The following is a 20207-nucleotide window of genomic DNA, read 5'->3' on the forward strand; positions in this document are numbered from 1 at the left end:
ATGTGTGGTATTATGCTCTACAATGTTAACAACATGTCGAAAAAGTGAAACCCTACACCCATACAATTATGTTTTGCCCACAACTTTCTCTCACGATGTGGACTACATCCTTTTCCGATTAACAGGTGTAAGACAAAATAACAAAACCGACTCAGTGACGAATTCCTTTTCTAGTTATTCTTGTCAGGAAATAAGGTCAAGTAGCACGAGTCACAGGGAACAAAAAAAAAACCAAAAAAAAACAACATGCAGCTGTCCCAATAGGTAAAGTATATGTTTAAGTTCAGCACCTTTAGGATCATGTATCATAACCCTAGGGTTGGAAGGGGTTAACGTGTTTCCTCCCAGGATGAGGCCTCATCTCTGATCCTGGATCAAGCACTGCTCTGCCCTGGAGCAAGGCACCTCATCCATATCGCTCCTCTTAAAGTTGTAAAAGCTGTACCAAAAAAAAACCAAAAAACAGGACTGACTGCCAGATAAATGAACATGAGCAAAATACAGTTATTAGGCCCTCGAGACAATTCCAATGGTAGTTTTATTTGTGTTGCTTAATAGACTATAAAACAGAAGAGCTTATTTAAAGAAATATGTTCAAATTAAATGTGCTGCCCACAGTAGGTCTCTGCATCCATGTTAGTTTTCCATAAGAAGAGGGGATACTTTGCATATGGTACACTAAAACCAGTCAGTGGTTGAAGAGGGGAAAACGACTCGTATCATTTAAAAGTGGATTATTCTTTCTATTTGGTTTTGATTGAATATTCATGTGAGTTTGAGTCATCCCTCAAAACCATTGTATTATTGACCTGATATTGCTTTAGTAGCCACCGGCAAGATCGGGACAAAGCAGATATATACAGACGGATTGGTTTGATGGAGCACAGCGATGTTGCATGTACATACCTCCATGTCATAAAACAGATCAATCAATTCGTTATTGTTCACTCAATGCAGTTTGCATGTCATACCAAATTTGAACTTAGATTATTTTTGTCAAGAGTCCAATCTCATTTTATTTGCATGTTTCCCCTCCACTTTATTTCACGACAGATATAAAGGGTTTCCATCAACTGGGATGTTGGACTTCCAGCTAACGTGGGATTTACTCATGATGGAGAGATGAGGAAAAGTGGGTGACTGTGCAGTCAAGTGTGTGTGTTGAAGGGAGGTCTTTGAGTGTTTTCCATCGCTCTGTGTTCAGACGTTGCTTTTGTAAAACCCTTAAAGTATTTCAGTATAATTCAAAACCCTGTTATTTGCCAAGTTTATAGCAAGTACATAGACTTTGTCTTGGTTTGTTGTTGCTATCACATGCAGGTCGGACAGGTGGACAACTGCACGTTACTGTTGCAGAGCTATTAGCAGGATAATGGCACAATAATTTAGGACCATATACCTGTTTACAATTCTCCTATTACAGTAACAAAGAAGACACTCCTGTTTTCACGAAGCAACCAGCACAGAGTTACGTGAAAGTACAGGAGAAATGTTCTTACAGTAATAAGAATTAAATGCATTGTAATGGAGGGCAGCCAGCGATGCTCGCAATTTCTGCAAATGCACTTAAGTAGACATTATGAACCATGTTTGAGCCGAAAAGGACTGGTTATGAAATACCGAGGAGCTTGCCTTAATAGTGTACAGTTTACGAGACCAGTTTTGAATGACTGTGGTCTATTTGAGTTACAAATCAAAGTAACTGAACAATATTTTTGCGTCAGGCGTGTATCAATGAATTGGCAAAGAGCAAGACGTAGACTCAAAAGATCACCTTCAAGGCTTTCTAACGAGCGCGTTCCATTCTGGAAAGGTAAGCTGGTACCTGGGGCTAGAGAATATGGGTTGTGCTTCAGTCCAATTATTTTCCACAAGTCTAACATCAAACTGGTCGCCGCAGGTTGCTGCACATCTCTCGCCTGCCAAAGACGTGCGTTAGCGCACAGGGAGCACTCGCCAAAGTGCAACTTTTTGTCAAGGTTAGGCGGGCCGGGAGAACAAATTTCATAACAGATTCTCTCAGCCGTTGGCTGCAATCATGTACAGGCTCTCTGGTGCAGTGCATTCTTAGGCTATTCTGCAAACATGAAAGTGACTGTAAACATCTTGGGCTTTACACTGAGGGTTTTTTCTTAGAGGTCAAACTGCATTAGAAGTCAACGTGTCAACACGTCCGTTTCTCTCTTTTCTTGTCAGCTGTTTTTCTTTGTTAAAAAGTCGGATGAGAGTCCCATTGGCCTAAAGTGGAATTTGATTGGGAAAATGAGAGGCTTAAAAACTCCCCATTAATGCTCATGACCCTGCGTGGCCCCGGCTAACACCCAGAGCTGCCTGGGATGCTTGGGGCAAGTAACATAAGACAAATTCTGTGAGACACTTGCAATCCTGGTGTGGCACGCAGTCTTCTCATCTCTCTGGAATACCTTCAAAGCCCTCATCGATATGCCAGCATGGATACCAAGCTTCTCCTCACAGGTCATACAACCCCAAGTCACCATTTTCATTTCTGTGACATCTCTGTGGCTTGTTTGTTTGGTAAACATGTTACACCTGTCAGTGGAATGCTGGTTGCTAACGGGCCAAGTCCAGAAGCATTTATTATATTCTTTGACACTTTCCCTCTTCTCACCTCCCTTCTTTTTCCATCTGTTTTCCCTTGCAGCCGTGCACACAGTAGGTGTGAAGGAGTGAATGTGTGCGGACGAGTGTGGGGTTGTGATTGTGGCTGTGCGTGCGTGTGTGTTTATGCACTGGCATGCATGCGTTCATGCGTGTACATATGTGCGTGTGTACACACACATGCGGCCAGGCTACTGGGTTGATGTCTGGATTTCTCTCATGTAACAGAGTTAGAGATAGTGTTTTTATTTATCCCCAACCCCTGTCTGTTCCTCCCACAGCTGTCACTGTTGTGTCTGGAGCCCTGTGCTGAACTTGAAGGGGTATGGGACACTTGGAACATTGTCAAGTCCACTAACCTTCCCAACTATGTAGAATGTAAGAACCCAGAACACACCCAGGATTATGTTTAAGGACAACAATAGCTATGAGGAACATGCAAAACATGTTTGATCTGTTTATCTGAATTTGCAACCTGTATCTTTTTTTTTCTTTTGCAGTTGAAATTTCAAAGTCGACTTTCAAAGTCAAAGGTATAGTTATTTGATCATAAAAGTTTCAATCTGTGGTGGAAAATGCATGTCTGACAATATTATGCAATTTTAAACCGGCCTTATTACCGTCACACTGAAATGTATTAAATATTTGATGGGGCTTATGGGGAAAAGTAACTTAACAACCTAACCGACTTTAAGTACAGTAATGGTGCAAAATGTAAAATGATATTATTATTATTATTATTGATAATTATGATAATATGATAATAATAATATTTTCTTAATAATTTCTTTTTAGCTCTGAGTGATAACTCCCCAATGAAATGTTCTCTATGTAGCATAAATTGTTTAGGTGTCGATGCATTGAGTGGGTGTCATGTAAAACACCAACCAATTGTGGTGCAGCTATTTATTTATGCACACAAGTAGATCTGACACAACACAGTGTAGCTTATGAGTGTACATAGGACTTTTTTAGGACTTTTTTTGCATGGTATGTTTTTGATTTTGACCCCCCCCCCAACCACGTGCGTGCACACACACACACGCATACACACACACGCGCATACACACACACGCGCCTAAAAGAAATGCCCAGTATTTTTGACAGGACTTGCATGGGGAGACTTGACTCTTTATGTTAAGACAGAACTGCCATCAACACAGATGTGGTGGCCCTGAGCAGCATGCCACTCAGTACAGTTTGCATGCAGTGGTTTACTCAGTAGCCTAAGTTAGCGATAACAACCATTGACTGAGCTGCAAATTGTATCAAAATTAGCACCATAGCCTCTTCATGCCCCATGGTAGATAACCTTCATTTTATTATTACAGGAGCCCCCCAGAGGCCTATAACCATCCAGTCCCTTTTACTCACCTATTCAGGTGAGAGGCCCAACAACAATAAACCCACAATCCACTCTGGATCCCAAATAGCTAAGAAAACTTTCTGATGATCCTTAACATCTCAGACATGCTCATAACTCAGTTTGCAGCTCCAAACACATTTCTTGTGGTAAACATTTTGATGTAATGAATGATGAGGTTCAACTGCAGTCCGCAAAAAAAAAAAGAGCATGCTTCCGCAAGGTCCGTGCACAATCAACGATTTATGGCTTTATAAATTAAGTCTTAATTGGAGTGCAGCTGTGCGGGTCTGTTCAACATAGGAAACTGACGTGGCCTGGATTAAGACATAACAGTTAGTGTACATTTTACTGTGCTGGTAATTCAAAGCAAAAAGTGACTAAACACATCGTAACTGCCGGTTGTGCAACCGATGGTTGACAAGTCATCCAGGCATGATGGGGGGATAGTGTATTGCCTTCTACATTTCTGAAACACCATTCATTTGGTCTGTGACGACCGCCCTCTATGGAATGGGATATTTGCCCCGTGCATATCGGCATGAATCTGTGTTGTTATGTCAATCATCTTGCCCCTTGTTTTAGATTGCCCCCATTAGAGGACTGGGCAGTCGCTCAGCAGTCGTAGCACTAAACACTGTTGACAGGCCGCTGGAAAGGCCTGAGTGGAGATAGAATGAGCAAAGCCAACACAGAGACCTGCACTGAGTCCCAGACTGGTATTAATGCATACCCCACCACACACAAACGCTTGGACTCATATTAAAGATATGCTCATACATAGGCCCAAACACACACACACGCACACACACACACACACACACACACACACACACACACACACACACACACACACACACACACAGGGACATGGTTGCCGACACAAACAGACACACTCTTAACACCACGCTCGACTAATAGAATAATATTATATTGGATAAATGGACACTGGGATGCTCTAAAATGTGATACCCATAGTCAGGACTGAGGATGGTATACGGTACACCACACCAATCATCTCTCAACGATAGTCGTCACAGTGTACATATTCATTTCATGATTTCTAGGAGTTGCTAACTGTATCCGTGCAACATCTTAATGCAATGCCATGGAGCATTTTGGGGTTGCTGTTTTCCTTTCTTGCCCTAGGTGTGATAGATACCATTACGTATTGAGTCAAAGTGAACCTGTTTGTGAAGGTAGGTAACATTCGGCCTTTGGTCAATAGGGGGCGATAACGCCACACCTCCTCAGACGAACACATTTTCCAACGTAAACGAGCGTAGAAGACGCCGTTCTATCATGACCCCTTCTTGTTCCGCTTGTTCACCCAGGGTCGGTTTGTTTGTTTTTTTTTTAGTTTTTTATATTTTTTATTTCACAATGTTTTGTTTGTTTTTGCAATGACGTTGGTGGTCATATATTTATCTAGTATTAATCTTCTCACAGCCTGGCTGCTAGACCTTACGTTTATAACGATGTATTTTTCTATCTGTAGGTGTAGTTTGGATGACTTTTCGTGGAAAAAAAAGAAAAGAAAAAAGGTTTGTCAGTGGTGAATTTCCATCCGATATGGCTGTTTTTGTTGGCTTTGGGGAGTGGTGGATACTTTATAAAACCCAGTGGAGTGTTCTGGCAGTGTTCACAAAGTATCATGAATACAAAAAAAAAAACCAAACCCAAAATAGAAAATCAAGCCAAACCAAAGTCTATCAAGGCAAGAATGACTTATGACCCATAAGTCAAAACATTAGTATTATTCTGTAAGAATTTTAATCACACTGGCCCGAGCAGGGGCCACCTCTGCCCCGAGGGCCTGGTTCCTCCGCAAGTGGAGTTTATGAGAGAGGTTAAGTTGTCAGTCTGAGTCAGAGTTAAAGAGAGCCCTCTTTTTACTGTCCCCCAGCATGACCTCCGGGAGTGGGGGGAAGAATGTGATGGCTTGACGCTAAGTGAGTGCCCTGGTTCTCCCACCCATCTGACCACACCGTCCCCCCCGCCGAACACCCCGAAGGGCTTCTGTATCGGCCACCGTGTCCCAGCCACCTCCTTGCAGCATGCAAGTATGTCCTTGATATGGCTGGTATGTCATAAGCAGATGTCCTGGTCGCAGGAGATAAATTTGAGAGCAAGAAGATGTCAGGCTGGCAACAGCTGTGGGCTTCGATTGCACCAGATGTCCGTCGTTGCCAACCTTCACTGGACGGGAGTTCGACGCCCCTTTGACATACTTTACATGCACATTCAATGTTTTCTCAACATGGAGCTCATATGCGGATAAAACTAGGACTCGGTCATCGGGACCCGCACGGCTGGTGCGTTCAGAAGCATGATTTCGAGAGGTTTTCAGCCGCGTATCATTGAGATGCTACCTTGTGTTTTAATCAAGGAGATGCACATCTGGAGATGCCGTGACAGAAAGCTAGCATAAGGCATGACTACAACGGAAACCCTGGCTCTTTGTCAATACTTCCAATACAAACATTATGAAATCACATTAATCTTTGCTTTTATAAAGTAAAAGCTCCTCAATGTTTTCCTTTCCTCTGGGACATCTGCATGCCCGCTGGTGGCCGTGTAGATGCCTGGCTGTTGGACAGCAGGGAGGCAAGAGGCTGACCGGAGGGTGCTGATAGGTGCACTGGCTGTGCAGGGACTGAGTTTACATTCCAGCACTGTGGAGCTTGACATGAGGCTGGAGGTGCCACAGACATGGCTTTGGCATTTCCTGTTGTGCCACACTGTTCAGACCCTGGCACAGAGTGCGGCTTTGGACACATGCAGCCTCCAGAGATACAATTGGGAGTCATTTCCGTGTGATTTAAGACAAGCCCTATATGACTTAAGTTACAGTTCAGTGCTTCTTTTGGCGTTGCTGAAATCTCTTCGAACCCTTTTAAGACTGTTTTGATAAGTGTGATAGTGCACTGTTTTGAAATGCCTCACATGGTGATAGATGAGTTATTTTTCCTTGTGTGACTCTGTGTGACTAATAGTGACACTGAGGAGGTGTGATCCATGAGTGTGCGTGTGTGCGTGTGCGTGTGCGTGTGTGTGTACTTGGAGGCAAGGTACAGGGTCAATTTACACCTGTAAGTTTTTCATCGCCTTCTCATGATGCTACCAATTCTTCTGCTCTTTGCTGAAACACCTGGAGATACTGGGCTAAACAAGATACGTCTCTTGTCCAACTTAAACACGGGCAAACATTTTGGATGCATAAATCAAACGGCAATACTAGAACCGAATATCCTCCCCTTCATTCAGTTTTCATATTTGCTTGTTTTACTCAAAGTGGGTTTTTCCCCCCCTCCCCTTATCATCTGCTGTCAGTGCAGTCCACCTGAGGGTGCTGGAGCAACTAGCTTGTGTGCGTGTGTGTGAGTGTGTGTGTGTGTGTGTGTGTGTGTGTGTGTGTGTGTGTGTGTGCGTGCGCAATATGTTGGCTGGGTGTCTTTAGAGCTAGGAGGGTGGGGTGGGACTAGAAAGGAGCTCTTGGTGTCTGTGGATTACATGGAAATGCTGACTACAGACACATTCATCACGTTTTCCACTCTTTCACCTTTTTTTTTCTTTTTGTTCTTTTACAATGCCAAGTGTTTTTGTTTCAAAGCCAGGCTGACAAATGTATCATACAAATTTTGCAAAGCCAAAAAAGTGCTGAACACACACACACACACACACGCACACACACACACACACACACACACACACACACACACATATATATATATATATATATAAACACAGGTTTTCCATCAATATGTCATTATATGAGCTTACATTAAGTGTGAAGTGATTTGTTGTCGATGCTACCATTAATTATTTTCTCAGTATTTTCTCAGCCTAAGTCGCGGCTGGAGTGGCACGGTTGTGAGATCCTTTGGGATCACTTACTAGCCGTACTTGCATATGAGTGTCTGTCAGGACTGCAAGTAGTTGAAATAGTTTCTGTGCCTTGAGAGTCCCTTTAGGAGTTGAGGAAGGAGAGACACTGAACAGGAGCCTGGGAGGATCCACAGCCCCTCGGGGCTCTGCAAACCTGTCCTGCAACCTTCTCACCCAGCCTGGAGAACTCTGAGGAACAGTTTTGTTTTTCCAGACCTGTTATTTTCCTGCTTGTTCAACATTGATTTTGGCTTTGCCTTTTCCAAACAATGCCAGTAAGGAACACCCTACGCATTGTTTTTTTTTCCACCATTCACACAGGTTATGTATTCATCACTAGAATTGATGTGTGACCTTTTTCACATATTAATTAGTCTAGTGGGGTTTCTTGTTTGTTTGTTTAAGTTCTGCTTCAAAATTTGTTTCACGAAGTGTTGGTTAATTTAAAGGTACTGATCAGACCAATCAACTGAAAACATGCTATAATGTTTTCAAATGCACTAGAGATACAAGCTAACGACCAAGCCCATTAGGTCCCCTTGCTTAATCAGTCTACCCATCCAAGTGTTTCATTTTGCATTTTTTGTTTTGTTGTGTTGGGAGATAGTCCATTATGTGTGTCTGCTCCAGCAGCAGTATGCACACTGTATCCTTGGATCAAATCCCACCAGAACTTTCTCACCCGTGTCCCCTCTGCTCTGCCCCTCTCTCAGCCTACCCACCTACATGAACGGAAAATGAATTTCAGTGCACTGCACATTATATGAATGCATTCATTTAACTATAATGTTATCGAGTTTTTAGTTGAATATTGTAGGGGTTTTTTTTTGGATGTCCATTCCACATGAATGAGTCAACGCTGAATTCAACCGAAACTGCGATTCCTCTTGCATCCATTTATTTTTGCAAGTCAGGAATGAGGCTGATATTGTCATGTTATCACACTTGATCAGTGATTGGCAAAGGCTCTTAAACATGTGTGGCTTACAGTTGGTTCCCGAGAATAAAGACATCCTGAAGTGAGACATGAAAATGAAAGCCAAATACTGTTTCCACCATTTTTGGAACATTAAAAATCCTCTGAGCAGATTTGTTTGCATAATGCATGATGAAGAATTCTCTCTTCATCCTCTACATTGTTCACAGAAATGCATCACAACACATGATAATCGGTTATGAATGGTTATAAATGTGAATGCTGGCAAAAACAATCCAAACTTGATAAGAGACGTAACATGCACGATATATCTATTTTTGTTTTAGGTTTGCATGCAAAGTCTTTCATTTCATAGTGATATTTGGACTACAGAGCAAGGTGAGGGGGGTGTGCCTACGCTGTAACAAAAGCTGACTGAACTTTGTGTGTCTGTTGAGCCATGTGTCTAACAGTTTGCCATGTGACTCAGACTTCATTACAGTGATCTGATGTGATGTGATGTGAAGTCAGAGGTTGACGTGGCCCCTCACAATTAATATACTCCCCATATGGAAGTTTCAGAGTGGCGGGCCCATCCTTCTTGATCAGCACCTGTGCAATGAAAGTACTATAAGTTGTGTAAAGGCTCTCCAAACATGTAGGCCACGGAGATGGCACCAGACAGATGGATCATTGTGGGTTGCTGTACCGCGGTGTAAAAAGAGAAGGGCTGAACTGCCCTTTGCCATGCAGCCACATCTGTTTCACACAAGCTCACACACCTAACCAGCGACACCTAAACAGATTCATACGTACGTTCACAGCCCTCTGGCCAGCAGCTGAGCAGAGTGATGGGCATGTGACGTTATTCTCCTGGAACCTGGTTTACCTGACACCGCCGACAACCCTGGACCGCCGGCTCGTACCCTTCTGGATCAACTTTCATGTGCGGTCATCGCAAAGTAAATTTTTCAAAGCCTACCAATCAGATTTTTAAAAAATGTTGGGGTTTTTCTTTTTACTCCGTGATGCTTGTAAAAAAACTATTTTTTTATGAGTGTGACTCATGTAAGGAATTCACAGTGAAATCAGCACCAACAAAAGCATGCTTTCTCCAAATCTTAATCCTATACCATGTGTTCCCCCTTGAGCTCATTTTAGCAGATGGGGGTTTTAAGTATACGTGAACACACGCATTATGTAATACTGTTTCTGTTTAATGACTTACCTCTACTGTATAAACTACTGACAACTGAATACCTGAATTGGAAATTGACTCCCTTTGAACATTTACCTTGTTTTGCTGATTGACATCTCCGTTTTTCACAATCACTTCATTGTCATTGTCCCCCCCCCCCCCCCCGATCATCTGGCAACACGTACAGCACGATGACCTTTATTAAGTCATCACGCTTAATGTGTAATTGTTCTGATTGCTGCCACGTATCATGGTCTCATGTATATCTGTTTATTCATCTGAGACCCCAAGACATTCCTCTGAAATATCTGCTTTCATTCGAGCATCCCAGTATATCAACAGCATGTTTTATTTTTAAATCATATCCAGTGACAAAAGACACTTCAACCCCTCACTTAGATTACATGTGGACGGGTGTTAGCTCATGGATGGAGGATAATGTGTCTTTGAGCTGCCTCTAGGCATCATTATGTGCTACACATACATGCTTTTTAATAGGTTGAGGGGCAGACCAATCACACTTGTCACTCTGTTGCCTGGATACCGGGGCTGTGGTTGCTAAACACCAGTCCACAACTTTTACATCATGAACTATATTTCTGAAAGTTAGAATATGAAAGATTGTATTACCTTACCGAAGTGCTGAAGCAGACCCCTGGAGCACCTGCTCTCTCAGTGCAGCTTATCATCACCCTCGCTCCTTCCCGGGCGACAATTTCTTCATTTAAAGGAAAAGGAAAGGTGTGGTAAAAACACATTTTGGAAGATAGATTCTGGTATAAACGAATGATTCATGCGAACGATTGAAAATAAAGAACTCGTACAGCTGAGATATCCATCTCCACAGGTCGGTTTTTGGCAGGACTCCCTCATCAATATGGACAATGGGACGGGACGTCATGTTGGCTCAGCACGTGGCGAGCGAGACTCGAGGCGATGGGGTCCGCGCGCAGTTACATCAACAATTTTTCAAGACTTGTTGCGCACGCTAAAGACCACTGTTAGCCTAAGTTGGACTCGCTGCCTTCTGGGTCACGTCCTGCCCTCCTTCTGCAGGCGTTTCGCTCCTTCTGTATTGAAGAGTACTGGGCCTATGTGGCGGCACGCATCACCCATCCGGCAGGTCGCATCGAGTCTCCTCGTGACTTCAGCGCAGCGACACAAAAGCACTCTCAGCTTTCTCATGAATGGTTAAACATGCGTTACACTTTTCTCACAGGATCTCAGTATTACAAGCTACCCACCCACGCACGTATTTACGTCACATTTTCTACCCCCCTCCCTTTTTTCTTTTCTTTCTTGCCCTACTCATTTGTCGACAAGGTTGTAGCGCAGCTCTGGGCTGCAATTAACATCTTGACAAATAATCAGGCTATGTATGATTACTGAGGAGTTGGAGCTTATACGTGCTTATCGACGGGGAGCCTTTTCAAGTTAACAGGACGCTTTGCTTTTAGGTCACCGTGTTTCCTTTTCAATTTCTCATTCAAGTACCACCTTGGACATGCAAATTTACAAGCGTTTTGCTAGAGACGCCAGAAAGGGCTCTGTACAAATGTATTCAGCAGCGTTGGATATTTTATCATTTCTGTCAAGCATATTTGAATAATAATGCAACATCTAAAGGTCAACCTCAGCAACAAAGATACTCTCCCCAACCGTTGTAGTTAGTCGCTTCATTTGTCAATTTGAAACCATATACGTTTTGCTGACACCGATTGCCAAGAGCAGTGTTGACTGACATCAAAAGACAGCAAAGACAAGTTCAGCGTGGATTAGCTGTGATTGATGGTTTGCGGTCCACTGGATGTCTGCTCCTCAGATCTGGAACAGGTTGCTGGAAAGCTTTGATTGTGTTTACCAAAAGCTCTCAGCATGGGTCCGTGATGGGATTCTGTGCCCTTGGGAAGAAAAACACAGAAATCCAGTTGCACTCGTTTAAACCAGAGCAGGTTTTTAATCCACACAGTTTTAATGTGTTTTTGTTTAGTCTACAATCCCTCAGGTCCTGCTGGCTATCTATATCTGTATATATACACAGCAGGCCTACATAAAGTTATGCGTGAACAGCGATGTCGATGAACGAAGATAAACAACGTTTTTACGGGTTTAGCATCTATGGTTTTTATTTTATTTTATTTATTTGTTTTTATTTTTATTTGTTTGGCCAAATTTAAAGGTAACAATATGAAATTTTCAGTGCTTATAAACTCGACAAAGTAAACTGGGCCCCGCCTTCATAATTCGATGAGAAGAGAAGTGTAATAAATAAATCAGGTTCCCACTACAGAACCATCAACCACCACCAAGAGCTCGTCATACTGGATGGTTTAATTCACTTACTGGCCCATTGCCTTTTTTTTCTTTTTTTTTTTTGGCAACATAGATTTTCCCATGGTGACACAACCAATCTGAGGTGTAAAAGTCAGTGTGGTAAAAGGCACGAAAAAAGGGTTGAATCACAGCGTGGGAAAGAATCCATAATTGTCTCAGAGGCGGCATATCCCACTTATAATAAGAATACAGTGTAAAGAAAGACAGGTTATGCTGGTCATATTGGAGAGCCCAACCTGGCTTACTGCCATCAACCTCTAAAGCGTCTATGGAGGCATGATTTGAGAAATATTTTATGTGTCAAGAGCTAAAATAATTTACTTTAAATGGACATTTTTTTTAAAACAGCAGCTGGTTTATTTCACAAAATTTTATTTGAATTTTTATGGCTTTTGTTAATCACATAAGACATCAAAAATTAACATATATGATAGTTAAATTCTAAATTTTACCAGTGCATCTGAACAAATTTTTCATTCATCGGATCACTGATAATCCCCCAAAATTCAAATAATGTTATTGTCTGTTTAAAAAAAAAGAGGTATCACTACAAGGATGTCATGAACAATACCAAGTTGCCAGGCAGTTTAGCGCATAGGCCATGAATTATCACCTCGAAGACACTGCACCGGACACTGGTAGTTTTGACTCATCTGGATTTCCCCCACATTAGTCACCAGCTGGAATACACACACACACACACACACACACACACACACACACACACACACACACACACACACACACACACACACACACACACACACAGAGCTATGCCCACGCAGCCCATCAGGTCTGAGAGTGATTGGCTGGTGTGTGGTGTATGTGACTGACACTGATAATACATCTCTCTATAACACAGGCAATGTCAGGGCCCACTTCATCAGCTGCTCCACCAACTGCTCCGTGGCATCCCATAAGTAAACTCAAGACAAGCTGTGTGAATGAGTCCCCATTATGCACACAGGAAAATGAATGCACAAAGACAAATTAAGGAGATGTTGGGGTTTAAAGTTACACAGGCTGTACTCATGACCCCCCATTTTGCCATGTATGGGTCAACTGTCGATACAATTACAGATTAAAGCGAGCTTAGCACTGTGGCAGAGGCGCTGTGTTCTTTAATCGGAGCCTTGTGAGAATAATGACCACATTAGCGATATGTGCAGTCCCACTGATGACAGCAACAGAGATGAGATGTAAATGACGTAGCCGCCAACCCATAAACACATGCATACATCTCAAATGAAGTAATGGGGTTTTGGTGACCGGTTCTCAATGCCTCAGCTTTAGGGCAATTAATGATGTAAGGGTCTCACATGTCATTGTAAATATCAGATTTAATCACATCTAGAGGTCAGTTTGTCCTTGCTATGTTACGGGGTGGACATGGTGGTGTGTGTTTAAGGTTTATTAGAGAGGATTTGTTGTTAATCTCATAACAAAATAATCACCCATATATTTTATTAGTGGCATATTGTACATGTGGGCAGTCAGGGATGGTGAGAACATGGAGTTGAAAAGATTTTTCTCTTAACTACGTTGCTATATTTATAAAAGCAAGATGACTGAGAACCCGCTCTCACGGCCGGATGGAGTCGTTACTAATAGATTGGTACACCTGGACATGCCTCTCCGTTCAGTCTTGGGCAAATTGTGACTGCGCATCTCCCCTGTATCAGTAACAGGTCTAGCGCCTTGCTCAAGGGCATGCTGAACTGTATTTTAACTCGTTTTTTTTTTTTTAATAAACCAGTGGGATTGTGTGTTTGCCTGACTGCAGCCTTAGCTCACCAGGTTGGTTGACACCCTGCTGACATCATCACTGTAATCTCTCAACAATGCATTGTGGGTAGTCGAAGGTGAGAGAGGCTGCATGTCTTTATTAGAAGTACAAGAGTCCAGCTTAGAGGCTCGTGTTCCCTGGATACACCACATCTATTTATTATCGTTCCCCCCTCTGTGACCCTGCCTTTTATTTTAGCATGCTGATTCATCTGCCGTTCATTTCTGAAAACCACAGAACACCTCTAAGTTTACAGTGTCATACTATTTGGGTGAGAGGGAGAGTCAGATATTGAATGGAGGTATGTGGACGGATGTGGCGCGGTTTCCGTGTGTGCTTAAATAAGACTTGTTAACGTAGACTACCGTGAAAGCGTCTCTGGTCTGCACCTTCTTTGTCTGTGCTCTCTTTATCTGGGTTCAAACGTAACAGAGGACACCAAACGGCAAAACAAAGCCACTGGCTGCTATAGGGCTGGTTTTACAGTCATTCTCCACCATCTTGACATGGCGTGTCTGACTTCTTGAACCTCTGGTTTCATTTCCTCTGATCGATTAAGGTGTTTTTCTGTAGTCAGTGAGGCGTTGATGGGAAATTTCCAAGTACTAACCGATTGAGTCTTTGGGCTTTCACTGAATCTGCAGGGGATCAACCATTGCAGGCATGCAGAATTTATTTGTGACAACATTCAACCGTGCTGAAGAATCTGGGGTCATCGTGGGCAGTGTGATGCAACTTACATGCCCACAACCTGGAAAACCACACGGGAATCAGGGTGGGAATATCAGAACAGGGTATAGGAACAAATGGCGTAGCATTGAACGTCTCGGGACAGGGGCTAGTTGTCTGTGTGTTTGTTGGGGATGGGGGATTCAATGGGTAATGGGTGTTGCTTGATATCTATATCCTGGCAACACGGGGTGAGTGATATCTTGCACAACTGTAGCTGGGGATTGGTCAGAAAGCTGGCACAAGCCCCTCCTATTTGTAGGGTAGCCTAAGAAAAAATACCTAAATTCAAAACATCCCTCAAACCTTCTCCACTCTCTGCACTTCAGCCTCCAGCACTTTAATCCAGACCTGTTTGTTTATTTATTATATTTATACAACTTTTTTTTCTCCATCAGTTATTTTTGTTCATGTAGTATATTCATAGTCATTGACACATGTGCCTATGTGAACTGCTGATACAGTCGTTTTGAAGAGTTCAACTCGTTTGGCCTGACAACATGAATTCACCTTTCACAGCTGTGCAGTATTGCCCCGAGTTTGCCTTACATCGGTGAGTATACAGTTTACTGCAAGGCTTGATAAATCTTCGTAGTTTCAAATTACATTACAATCAGTGACGGGGACCAGTTGGGCTTTTTTTTTTTATTCCGTGTTTGTTAAAATCTCAAAAGATTACTGTGGCATGTGGCATGAATTTAACACATGGCACACGTGTGGTAAATCTGGGCTGAGCGAACGTTATCTTTTGCATTTACTCACAATTGCGCTGTATCGCTCCAGTTTTGAACAGAGGGAAAGTGAAACAGGCTCTTGTGTGATAAGTTGAATTTGACAGGTGTCATCACGCTTGTTGTTCGTGCTGGATTCTTATTAAAGACTGAGACTGTCTGGAGGTCCAGGATGACCTGAGAACAGCTTTCTCTGCCTGGATCCTCAGCTGCCAGTCGGTCCTGATATTTATAAGTGTGGCATACTTATGGCAACAATGCATGTGTAGAGAGGGCTGAAGTGGCAGACAGATACATGACACTCTTCTTGCCCAGCCTACTGTTGGTCCTTGGCCGTTTCAGTGGGAAAAGCCATAGGGTCCGATTGGCCTAACAGTGTTGTATGCTTTGTCCTGTATGCCTTTAGATCGGATGTAGTTCAATTAGGCCGAGCAGTGTATTTTATCCCGCGAATATACTCTACAGGTGAGAGGATTATAGCATCTGCAGCATTTGAGCCGGCCTGCAGGATGTATTACCAATCCAGCCACTCCAATGTGTATTTCTTATCCAAACATGCGATACCTGACGTCTCGAAATTATGCTGGCTATTTGGGACCTGAAACAATTAACTCAGCAACCTACTCCGCACTCGCTAAGAGAAAAACTCATTGAATCACTTACCTCGCTTATGAAGCGTTTTGTTGAATATCTTGGGAAATCTCAAGTACCATGCATGTATTATTTGTAGAGTCAGAAACACTCTGGCAAGGAAAACTACCTGATTAAACACCGGGACTCACAAATAGGAAATCACTTAAACACAAGGTATTATAAGCTAACCCATCAATAATGTCTGAAATAATACAATTTTCCAGAATTTGTAGACTCTTGACATGATTACAGCAGGTCAGATGATGATGATGATATGAAGAATAAAAAGCCTGATTATATTAATTACACTGGATAATGCATATCAATCAGCCACTGCAGGAGTTTTCTGACTGAAGATTGTTTTTGGGGTTTTTTTTCTTTCGTTTTTTGTTTTGCAAGCTTATGTTTTAGTTCTCTGAGCCCAAATCGTGTTATTATGTGCAATTTTTTGGTCAGCCGACATGCTATGATGGCCTTGATGTAATCTCAATGTGTTGAACAACTGCCATTAAAAAAAAAAAGTAATGGATCAAAACTACTGCTATTCTAAAATACTGATAATCAGTGTACCTGGAAAATCCTGGAGAGATACCATCCCACATTGGCTTTCTGGCTTAAATGACTACATTAGAGTACTATTGTCAACTCTTACCACTATTATCATTGGGATTTCCTGATTAAGAGTGACAGATTTTCCTCAGATGGGATAACTTGACATAAATATGCCTACCTGGTTTCTGCTGTGTTTCTAGCTCCGTAAGCCTTGAATTTCCGATTCGTGTAGTGACCACAAGTGCGCTGTGTTGTTTTGCAATCTTGGCAGAAATACTGCTCTTTATACAGTGTGAAAAGCCTCTTACCGCTCATCATTGTAACGTCATACTTGCGTCTTTACTGTTGCTTTTGACTAAACTGTCAATGGCTGTTGAACTGTATTGATAGTCATATCAGGCTGTCTGCTTTGACTGAAGAGGAACATTTTCTGTGCACATTGATCTGTGATCTATCATGATGCCAATCAGCCTTTCGTAATATTTCTTCAGATCCTGACACAGCCTCATATAAGCTTGTTTAGGTTGGTCTGAAGGCAGTAGACCTTGCTACTGATTACAACAGTCAGTTTCCGAAATACTTGTTGTGATGTAAAAGTGTAAAGGCGTGGTATTCAGGTGTGCTAGAGAAGTGTTTATTTTTACAAAAAGCCTGCACAGCTCACACTGAAGGCCCACTGGAAGAGTTGGGCAACATGTTGATATCACATCGATATCATGATATGAGACTAGATATCATCTGGGATATCCTCTTTTTGTGATATAACTTGTGTTCCCTGGCCTTAAAGGCTGTGTTATAGTAGAGTAATATTTTTTTAACTTATTAGACTGTTTTAGCTGAGCGAAATACATAATGAATCCCTGTTCTCTGCTTGTTTATCATATCCACATCACAAAAGACCATTTTTATTTTTTTGTAAATATCTTTTAAAATCACTAGTAGTTATCCCCAAAACTTTGTCACATTATTGACACCCAGGTATTCAGTCAAAAATACTGAGATAGTTGATTTTGTCAGTATCGCCCAGCCCCAGTGTCTGTCAGCTACCGTAAGACCATTTATTGTGTGGTCCCTACTTAAAACCCTCCACCATTAGGCAGTTCAAGAAGAAGTACAAAGGAGTGATTATCAAGAGACATAGGGATGACGGAGAGTTGTGTTAACTAAGTTTTATTTATCTCTAAACATTTATTACTTTTTTTCTCATTTTTCTTTCTATGACACCAAGTGGATATTTGGGTTGAACGTAGCATTGAGATCTGTTTATTATTGGTACATACATGACATTAGGATGTGTTTTTCTTCTTTTTTTCCTTTCATGTGTTTTTGGTGGGTTTTTTCCTTTCTCTTTTTGTTCACGGTAATCGAGTTTGTATTGTGCACCACAACTTGCATTGAATTTGAACTATACAGTACAGTGGGATTTGGGTTTGAAATGTGTGGTAGCAGAATTAACTTGAGTAGGCGAGAAGGGGCAGGAAAAATAAGTGTATACTTTCTCCTACTCCTCATCCTTTTCAAACACAGAACAAATTAATCTGATGCATGCAGAGATTTGTTCGCTGAGTTTGATGAGTGGATTTATTGATCACTGTAGATTATTGGCAATGGTTTATCTGTATGTTATATCCTGTTTATTTACATGTTTGAAATAAATCATCATCATCATCATCAAACTATGAAAAGACCAGTTTCAAATTGCTAATTAATTATCATATTTTTTGCCAGGCACTAAATTGCGCTTTGGGCAGCTTTTTCTGGGTTTATTCAATGTTGCCGTGTAACACAGTTGATAACAATGGTAGGAGTTCAGTCTAAACTGTCTCTCCATCAATCTGGTTTTCTTTTTGATCCAACCCAAAAACTTTTTCTGTTTCCCTCTGCCCCGGAGGAATTGACTTCCGAGCGTTTCGCTTCCAAAAGCGTCAGGAGATGAGAGGTTGGGGCTGTCTATTGTGGAGGAGTCATGTCGCTGTGTGAGCGTGGCCTGACAGACGAGAGGGAGCAGGGCTTAGGCCTTTGAACAGGTGATTAATAAAGACACTGGAGAGGGCCCCCGATCGGCTGGCCTGTTTGTTTTGATTGCATTTTCATCGGTCGGTGTGCCCAACCTGCCAAGAGACAATGGCCATCCCTGTTTAGTGGTGACCTCTGCCCCAGTCTCGTCTGGAGGGGCTTGCGTTGTCTTTAAGTGGATGCCGAGCAGCCTTTGCCTTGGGCTAACTGAATAACTCTGAGTAACAAGACACCCAAAAGCTGACTTACAACAGCCAAGACCGGGGTAAACTCATGCGACTGGTGTTTTGTAAAATAAAATTCCAGAGGCGAATGCAGGCACTCAGAACATTGGGGAAGTTTGTTTGCAAGACATATGGATGGAATCAATTCCCATGAGTTTATCAAATGATAACATGGGCTGTGAAAGTGTGGAGTTTCACTCATATTTTGGATTAACATATTATCATAAAAATACCATGTAGTCAGCATTGTCCGCTTCACTCAAACCTCTACATTTCAGTTATTATTTTGTTTTGTTTTTTTGTTGATTTTACACCCAGACTTACCCTTATGCATATTTGCTGACTATTAACTGATATGTAAAAAAAAGTTTGGGTTGGCTGAGAACTGGCTGGCTGGGATATCAAATGTTAACGCCTACAAGCTACGCAGTACAGCCTGTATGAAAAAAAAATGGTTGATACATGAAAACAGTAGAACCCACTACCCACATTATGAAGTCAGGGAGCGTGCATAAAGACACATTATGAAGTATTTAAGCACTGTAGGTAACGGAGGAATGGTAGAAATTTCAACCAAACCTTCCAATACATATCTGATAGAGCAGCCCTGAAAACAGACTCTGAATATTGAAACGAAAGTGAAAGATGGGCTACAAGTCTCTTTCACTGTGTTTTGTTTAAATCAGTCAAGTAATATAATTACTACATCCTCAGAAAGTACTTAGAGCACTTATCGGCCTTGTGCCATACCATACAGTAGTAATGTGCGTATATGGCCACACACTGCTCATGTGTGTTTGTGTGTGAGTGTCTGTGTACAGTGCATGGGTGTGCGTGTATCTTTACTGCAGATATAGTGAGATGGTTAGGGAGAGAGAGACAATCAAACAGAGAAAATATATGATTTCAGGCAGGGCAAAGACAACATAAATCTGTGTTTTGAGGGAGAAGAGAACTCTGCATGGGTATCTACCATTGTAAATTCCCAATGACTGATACCAGCTACCAGCACACACTTTGCCCACTTGGTCATGCCTTATAGTTACCGGCACAGCAAAAATGTAGGTCCTTCTGGTGCAGTAATTTTATTTGCTGAGTTATAAATGTTTAAGGTCACTTATTTCCAGATGACGATGTTGCTAACCCAAGAATACAGGGACCATGTAACCTGGGACTAAACTCAATCAGTACTTACTGAGGACTTAAAGCAGCTCATCT

General features: G+C 42.0%; 1 long non-coding RNA gene across 2 annotated transcripts; it reads right to left on the reverse strand.

Annotated features, from left to right (window-relative positions):
• Nucleotides 1-328: 328 nt before the first annotated feature.
• On the reverse strand, nt 329-11117 carry LOC130109536 (uncharacterized). 2 transcript variants are annotated; one of them, XR_008810010.1, is made up of 3 exons: nt 10809-11117; nt 10615-10702; nt 329-439 (listed from the first exon to the last, which is right to left on the reverse strand). It is a non-coding gene; the product is annotated as an uncharacterized LOC130109536 (long non-coding RNA). The 2 variants fall into 2 exon arrangements; XR_008810009.1 differs by lacking the exon at nt 329-439 and adding an exon at nt 8788-9398.
• Nucleotides 11118-20207: the final 9090 nt, after the last annotated feature.

This window comes from Lampris incognitus, chromosome 3 (genome assembly GCF_029633865.1).
Source record: "Lampris incognitus isolate fLamInc1 chromosome 3, fLamInc1.hap2, whole genome shotgun sequence".
Taxonomy (NCBI): domain Eukaryota; kingdom Metazoa; phylum Chordata; class Actinopteri; order Lampriformes; family Lampridae; genus Lampris; species Lampris incognitus.